This window comes from Megalobrama amblycephala, linkage group LG6 (assembly GCF_018812025.1).
Source record: "Megalobrama amblycephala isolate DHTTF-2021 linkage group LG6, ASM1881202v1, whole genome shotgun sequence".
Taxonomy (NCBI): domain Eukaryota; kingdom Metazoa; phylum Chordata; class Actinopteri; order Cypriniformes; family Xenocyprididae; genus Megalobrama; species Megalobrama amblycephala.
In genome coordinates, this window is record NC_063049.1 from 40,363,649 (window position 1) to 40,371,771 (window position 8,123).

The following is an 8,123-nucleotide window of genomic DNA, read 5'->3' on the forward strand; positions in this document are numbered from 1 at the left end:
TGTTAATTGCTGTATCTTAAAATATCAAATTGGATGTTTGTAAGTACAGTATGTTTAGAAATATTCTGATTGTTACAACTTCCTAAATTTGGTCTAGGGTTAGAAGAGGCAACATTGAGATTGTGTTCATTATATGTGCAAGAGACAGAACGCTACACAATAAACAGTTATTTTACAATTAAGAAAAAAGGCGTGAGATAATAATAGTAGAAATAATGAAAAAGCATCAAAATAGCAAAAGGAAAAATATATGCAATATTTACTAAAGCAATAGAAGAAAACAAAATAATAAACCTGGGAAATGGACACAAGTGGCACCAAAGAAAAGAAAAGAACAAAACAAAGGAGAAGATCGTCAACACAACATCAAAGATAAGAAATAATAAGGAAACAAAAATGAGATGACAACTCAAAACTGTACGAAGTAAGAATGTCACTAAGCATAACAAAAGGGCAGTTAAACAACACAGTCACGTCACAAAGGAACAGGAAAGCAAAGCTGTCTTCGCCTTTGTCCTGTTGCTTTTAAACAAGTACAGGTTTCTGCAGGAATGATGGGCGAGACCATAAACAGAGGGGTGTTTTTTTGTTACCTGATTTGCCCACGTCAAAGTGTGGGTAGGGTTTAGGGGTGGGGTCGGGTGAAAGGGATCATTTTCATTGCATGATATATAAACACCCACCAGTTTGAAAACACCCTCAAATACAGATACGCCCACTTTTGTTCTGCAGAGACCTCATACTCCTTTTAAACGCTGGTGCCAGACAGGATTGGCAGTGGAAACCATGACGTCACTCATGTTAATAATGATTGACAGCTTCCCGAACCAATCCGCTTGTTAAGTCATGACGTAAGGAACGCCGTTTCCGGGTCCAAGCCTCGACTCGTTTCACTTGAGAATGCCATCGACGGCTGTTTATGAGTGCTATTTATTCATAATAAACATCAAACATTTTAAAAAGTTAAACATTTTAAATACTTACAGTCTACACAACAGTCTCCATGCTCACAACGTCACAGACATTAATATTTTAACGATTTATAAAAGATGAATCATTGTCTGGCCATCTGGGATTTTGGTATGGAGATAAAGGTTATAATTATATATTTTTTGTACTATTACACCACATTGTGTGTGTATATTAGCACCATTTGTTGTTTTCTTGTGGTATGAGATAGAGCGTTTGGACCCGGAAGCGCTGCCGCGTGACGTCAGACTTAACAACCGAAAAGAGTGCCCCAGGGATGACGCGTTTTTGTAGGCCAACCCGGAAGTTAGCGGGTCACGGGTTCCCTCGACTGAAAGCCTATTAATTTTTCCCATAGACTTTTGGAAAATCGCAGAAAATAAGCTCTGTGTTTAACAAAGGGTTATGACACTTACACGTTTTGTCTATCAAGATAATCTTTACAAGTTAACACAACATTTATACATTTTGAAGCCTAAATAAAGTCGTCAGATATAAAAGGCTAACAGTAGGCTATAAACGGACTACAGCACACCATGGTCGCGGATCAACGTCGTCACCACCAAGCTTCCTCAAACTGTATTTAAAAAACAACTTTATTTACAAACATGCTCGCTGATTATGATATGCGCTGTGTATGAATACTTATCCACTTTTTCATGAGAAATGCTGTCCAAATGTCCCGTTTTTAATGATGACGTCTAAAGTCCCCGCCAAAGGAAGTAGTCCCTTTTAGCAATTTGTTAGCAACCGCCGATTTTAAGACACAGTAAAAGTATAAAAAAAAAAAAAAAATCACAAGTGGGTTATAACTGGTGTGTTTTATATCATAGATCAAAACGTGAAAGTATTTAGAGGCTTTGTTAACCACAGACCTTATTTCAGGCGATTTAGCAAAAACCCATTCAGAAAACCCATAGACTTTACGGCGTTGGAACCGGAAGTCCAAAAATGCTAACTCGCTTCCGGGTTTTGCCTACAAAAATGCGTCATCCCTGAGGCACTCTATAGCCGTTCCGTGTAGGTGTGCCTAAGAAATTGACAGGAGGAGGAGGAAGAGAGAAAAGGCACACAACTACCGGGGCATAAAGGTGCGTTCACGTGGCCTCGTAATTCCTGTAGTTATGAGATTCGAGCTTGTAAAAAGCGTTCACGTCCTCGTAGAGCTCGTAATTACAGCTTGTAAGCTGGGAGTTTTCTGAAGGCTCCCAGATGTACCACGTGGCCACTGTACCACCTGACCGCTGTAGATTCATTTAGGTGTTGATAGTGGTGCCATGGAAACGCATAATTCCCAGTCCAAGGACCAAAAGGACTTGTCTGGCTATCACCAGACCAAGCTCAATTTAAAATTGAACATTGGTCTGGGGAGTTTGCTATGTATTTCCTACTGCACAAGAGGCGTGATCAACGAGCATTATTCTCGCAATTGGATAGTCCTTCAACCAATCAGATCAACGATCCGGGTGACGTAACTTTGCAGAGCGACGCAAAAACTCCAGACAGGTTTAGTTTGTATTGGTTTATAGCATTGATCAGCGGTTTGCAGAAGCAGCAATGGCATCGAGCGATTTTTGTAGGTTGTGCAAAAAAAACATGAAAGTGAGTGGTATTTACACCACAGAGCGATTTGTTTGCTAAACTAAAGAAGTCATTTAGCATCAATGAGAGGTTAAAAGGAATTGGATTGACGGTCGTGTGAGAGACGTCATCGTGTTATACCCGCCCAGAGCCATGGAAAGAGCTCTGTACCCGCCAATAGCGAGCAAGGTGGATAGGCCAGTCTGTGATTGGTTCCCGCAAAAGTGTAACAGATGCAGCAGAAATGAATGTACGGGTTTCCAGACTGAGTTGCCGGGCGAAATCAAATCGCCGGCAGATCAGGCTGGGTTTACCCAGTCTACAAAAGGACGTGAACAGCTCCGAATATAACATCACGTGTTATCATTTCAAGATTCCGGTAAATACGAGGTGGCTTGAACGCAGCATAACACCGATGTATACCTCAAAAAAAAAAAAAAAAAGGAAAAAAAGAAAGAATAAACTGAAAGCAGTCAAATTAAAGTATGACTTCACTTTGGGACGCCGGGCGTCTTCATTATACAGAACAAACACATGCAATAACTAAGATAGATATTATTTCTACACTAAAACATGATCATTCGATATAATTTTTTTAATTTTATTTTAAAAACTACATTTCAACAAAATAACATTATATAGCCTACCACAGGACTATCATTTGTAAGCATTTATCATACATTTTTTTAATTTGTTCTAATGCTCCACTACATAAGAAAAAGCTGAAATTGTTGCATGTGTGTGTGTATGTATAATATACATGTGTGATTTGTGGAGAGAGAAAAAAAAAAAGAAAAGAAAAAAAAATGGGGGGGATTTTTAAAATGTTTTTCCCCCCCTTGAAAATATGTCACATAATAATAGTGTAGCAAAAAAAAAAAATGGGGAAAATGTTTTTTTTTTTTTCTTGAAACACTACAGTGTAGAACTGATTATCACAGAAAGACTTTAAAAAAAATCCCCCTGCCCCCGTTTTTTCCCAAATCGGTGTGTGTGTGTGTGTGTGTGTGTGTGTATAGCCTACATACTATTTTGTCAGCTGATTACGGAAACAGTCAATATTGCATCATAATTATCCCTTAGGGTTACGGTAAACCTCTGCGTTCTGTCTCAATACATATATTAGTCAGTTCATTGTAATGATCTCATTAGTCAGTTCATTGTAATATCAATCTGCAATAGGTCACAAAAGAGTTTTGAGCAGAAGCAAAGACAGACAGCGAAGGCGTCATGTTTTGTTTATGCTTGTACAGGCTGTTTGTTTCACTTTGACTCTTTCTGTGTTGCCATGACCACTTATTATAAGCGTTTTTGGGCTTGTTGTTTAAGCTTGTCTCAGAAGCGAACGGGTTTATTGAGTTATTAAAGTGAGCAAACATGAATCATGATATTTTGGTCTTATTTTCAGCATAAAGCATTTGGATTCATTTCGTTTTATGGGCTTGATCTTGTTCGCTGATTTTTTTTAACAAGATCTGGCAACACAAATGAGTCAAGGCTTGTGCTTTCAAATAGACACATCTCCGATGACGTTAAAAACGTCATTATCTACTAGCTTTGCATCACAAATGACACAGTATGCACTTGTACACTATGTACTCTTCCGTGTAGTGTGTGGATTTTAGAAGGTTATTTTGTCATTCGACTGCCCTGTCTCAAATGGCACCCTAAACCCTCACGGTCTTCTTCTGAGTCCGCACTTTCTGTGACGTAATGCCGCTTTGACTGCGGGGTAGAAGCAAAGTCCCTATCAAGAAAAGTCTAGTTGCGTCCCAAACGACGCACTATACACTATGCACTTATACACTATGTACTTATGCACTATGTACTCATCCATGTAGTGCGTGAATTGTATAAGGTTATTTTGTCATTTAACAATGGAGTCCGATACCCCCTCTCCCTCCTCTACGTAATTAAAGCTGCGACAGTTGAGTGCATGAAGTGTCCAACATTCCACACTTCGTTTTTTCCGTTAATTTAGTGCACCATCCAGGTATTTAAAGTGCACTTTTTCTTTTTGGAATTTTCAGTGTGAACGCACTCGCACTATTTATACTTAAAAACGTCATAGAATAGTGCACAAGTACGCGAATTGGGATGCACCTAAGATGTGTCCGAAACCGCTCACTCGTTCACTCATTCACTAATCCCTATATAGTGCATGGCATTTGAGTGCACTATATCTGTATGAAGTGAACGAAATGAAGTGAGTGAATTCGGAAGCTGACGTATACACTGTGCGTCGGAGATATCTGTCTCAGAAACGGCTCGACATGCGATACAACTAATTTATCCTACATGTTATTTACATTATAAAATAATGTTAATAACAATTACAGTCATAATGACTTTATTTTGTAATCATACATGTCAGCTTTGTAGTTTAATCGATTGTGTAATTTTTTTGTCATGCTTAATGTGTTCATAATCATTTAATACTATTAAAATACTGCAAACAAAAATAAACACATTAACAAGTGTACATAATTTCATGTATTTATCCTTTTTAATAAAGTTGTTAGAAACTCTTACGCTCACAGATTACGCGGTCTTTGAGCTCCCTCAGGCGACCGTTATGATTTGAATACGCTACCTACAGATGATTAACGATTTTTTTTTAAATCATCCACTAAATTATCATCTTTTAAAGTTTAATGAGTTAACAGTGCCACAAATTATTAAAACACATTGCTGTTAGTAAAACACATTAAATTGATTTAATTCCTACATAATATATTTTAATAATAAAAATATTTTTTATTAATATAATTTCATTTTTTTTAATTCATCTATATAATAATGTCCCCCCTACATTTTAGTAGGTTTTATTCAAGTAGTGATTAATTAAAAAAAGAAAAGGTTAAAAAAATTGGATTTTGGGAAATAGTGCTTCAGCAAGTGTACATCGAATGTACACTCGGAATCAGAGAGAATTGTGGGTATAAAGTAGTGAACGAATGTAGGGAATGAAGTCGTTCACTCAGAATTCGGACACCACTACAAAATGGCCGACACCCTATATAGTGGACTATATAGTGGATAGGGAGCGGTTTCAGACACAGCTCTAGTCTGTTAACTCGGCGGCCATCTTTGCAACTCCTCCAGGTAGCTATTTCGGGCATCCAAGACCAAGTCCTATCTATTTGAATGGGGGAATCCTGAAATCTCAAAAACTCCTTAGCGAACTCACAAATAAATAACATATTTCAAATCAGCAACAAAATCTGACATGAACTGTCCCATAAATGTTGTTTCTTATGCTCAAATAGCATTAAAAATGCTTATTTTCAGGCTAGACTAGCCTATGCGCATATGCAGTCCTAAGCACGAGTCTCAGGTTTCTATGGGAACCGGAGCCTCTAACGGCCGCTGTAGTGACGCAATGACTTAATCAATCTTAATCTTATTAATCAGTGATTGGCTCTTTTACTTACGTATTCCGCCATATTGTGCGTTGCAGTTTCTGTCCTGCGTTCCATTCGGAAGGGCTCATCCCTATACCCTAATCCATTCAAAGGGTTTTCCCTCTCTGGAGTGAGAACTTCGAAGGGATGAAGGGTGTAGGGGTCAAAGAAACTCGTTTATCTCATCTTAACGAGACAATCAAGGAGGAGTAGATTGTGCAAGTTGCGCCTTTTGTTTAACGTTAGTTTATTTATTTATTTATTTTTGGTTTATCTCTCCATTGTCACGTGTATGTTCTGTTTAGTTCACCTTCTGTCCTGTCTGCATTAGCTCTCATTAATCACCATGGTTTCTTATTAGTTAAGACTTGTCAGCTGTTCCCGTTTAGTGATCATCATCTATGTATTTAAGTTCCTGTCTGTTCTCGCCCACTAAACATTGGACGTCGGATAGACGTGCAGATCATGTCTATATTAGGTCCGTCGGTCCATGACCATTTCTGAACATCTATTCGACGTCCAAACTAGGTCCACTATTTGGACGTCCAACCATGACCCAACTTGGACGTCATCTTGACGTTCAACATTTGACCTTTGAACTGGGTAATTTTTTTGGACGTCTATAACAGGTGCCGGAAATTTACATGATTAATATGTAATATTTGTTTTATAGGGCCTATCAACATGATTAATACATGAAGAGATCAGATGCAAAAGCCTCTAAGTGCCATCTGAAATTTTCTTCTAGAATGATCATTTTTATCAAGCTTGTATATTTAAGTTCAATGATTTCACTTAAATTGCAATGCAAATTATCTATTAATTGTCATTTAAGTGAAAGTACTTAACTATACAGGCTTTATAAAAATTATCATTCTAGAAGAATTTCAGATGGCACTTAGAGGCTTTTGCATCTGATCTCTTCACATACAGATTATTTATAAACAAACACGATTTATTATGTGATTGCCTATTTATTTATTCAGGCCATGTTTTTTTTTTTTTTTTTTTTTTACATTTTCCTGTTTTTCTTTAACTGGGTTATTTAAAGTAGCCTAATCAAGTTATTTCTTTATGCATACATGTATTTTTGCATGTATCTGTTTATTTATTTGGAAATGCAACTTGTGGGAAATTATAGTTCAGAAAATAATTTCATGGTAGCATATATTAGGCCTATCCTCATTTCTAATTTAAAAAGAACCAACAGCAGCTAAAGGACAGGCGAGGACAACTCTCTATCAAGGGCTTTGGATTTCAACCAAAGAGACAAAAACCAGTCAACATCACTCTTATTGGTCGAGGCAGCACATCATCATAACCCAACCAGTAAACGCCACTCTGATTGGCCGAGGCAACAAGACAGGCATTTCGCGCGAGTGTTCAACCATTGCAAAATGTCGGCACAGCTTTTCATCCTGCATCGCTGCATTTATTTTTGAATAAAGATGAAAATGGTGATATTGAATTGTGATTTATTTGTATTTGTATAACTGTAGTGTTGTATGTAGTCCCATGTTTCCAGAGGGTGGAGGACATGTTGTGTTGTAATGCGTTTCCTGTTGAAACTAGAAGTTGAGCCAAACAAAGCTACAGGAAAATTAACTGGCACAGAAAACATGTCCTCCACCCTCTGGAAACATGGGACCACAGTTATAGAAGTTATAAAAACGACATCCAAAATAAGTCTAAATTTGATGTTGAAAAGACGTCCACAAACGACCACATTTGGACTATAAATAGCCCTTACACGGAGGTCCCGCGGACGTCAACATTAGACGTGCGGAAGACGTCGAAAAAAGACGTCGCCTGCCGTTACAAAACAACCCCTTCAATGGACCGAATTTGGACGTCCAAAAATGACATGAAAAAGACGTCACTCCGACGTCACATTGCACAGTGGGTCTGTTCATGGTCAGTCATTGTTGTTGTAACTTCAGTCATTGTTTATGTAACCTGTTTCCTATGTGTATCACCAGTAAAACGCTATTGCTTTCGTATACTGAGTTTATCATCGTCCTTCATCGGCTAGCGCATTACATCCATATTGTATATTGTGTCTATGTAGGCTATTTTAAACATTTGAATGGACTGATAACTGTAAAGTATTTTTGTTGAAGTACAATGCCATTTTAACCATAATAATGTACCAAATCTAACTAGTACTAG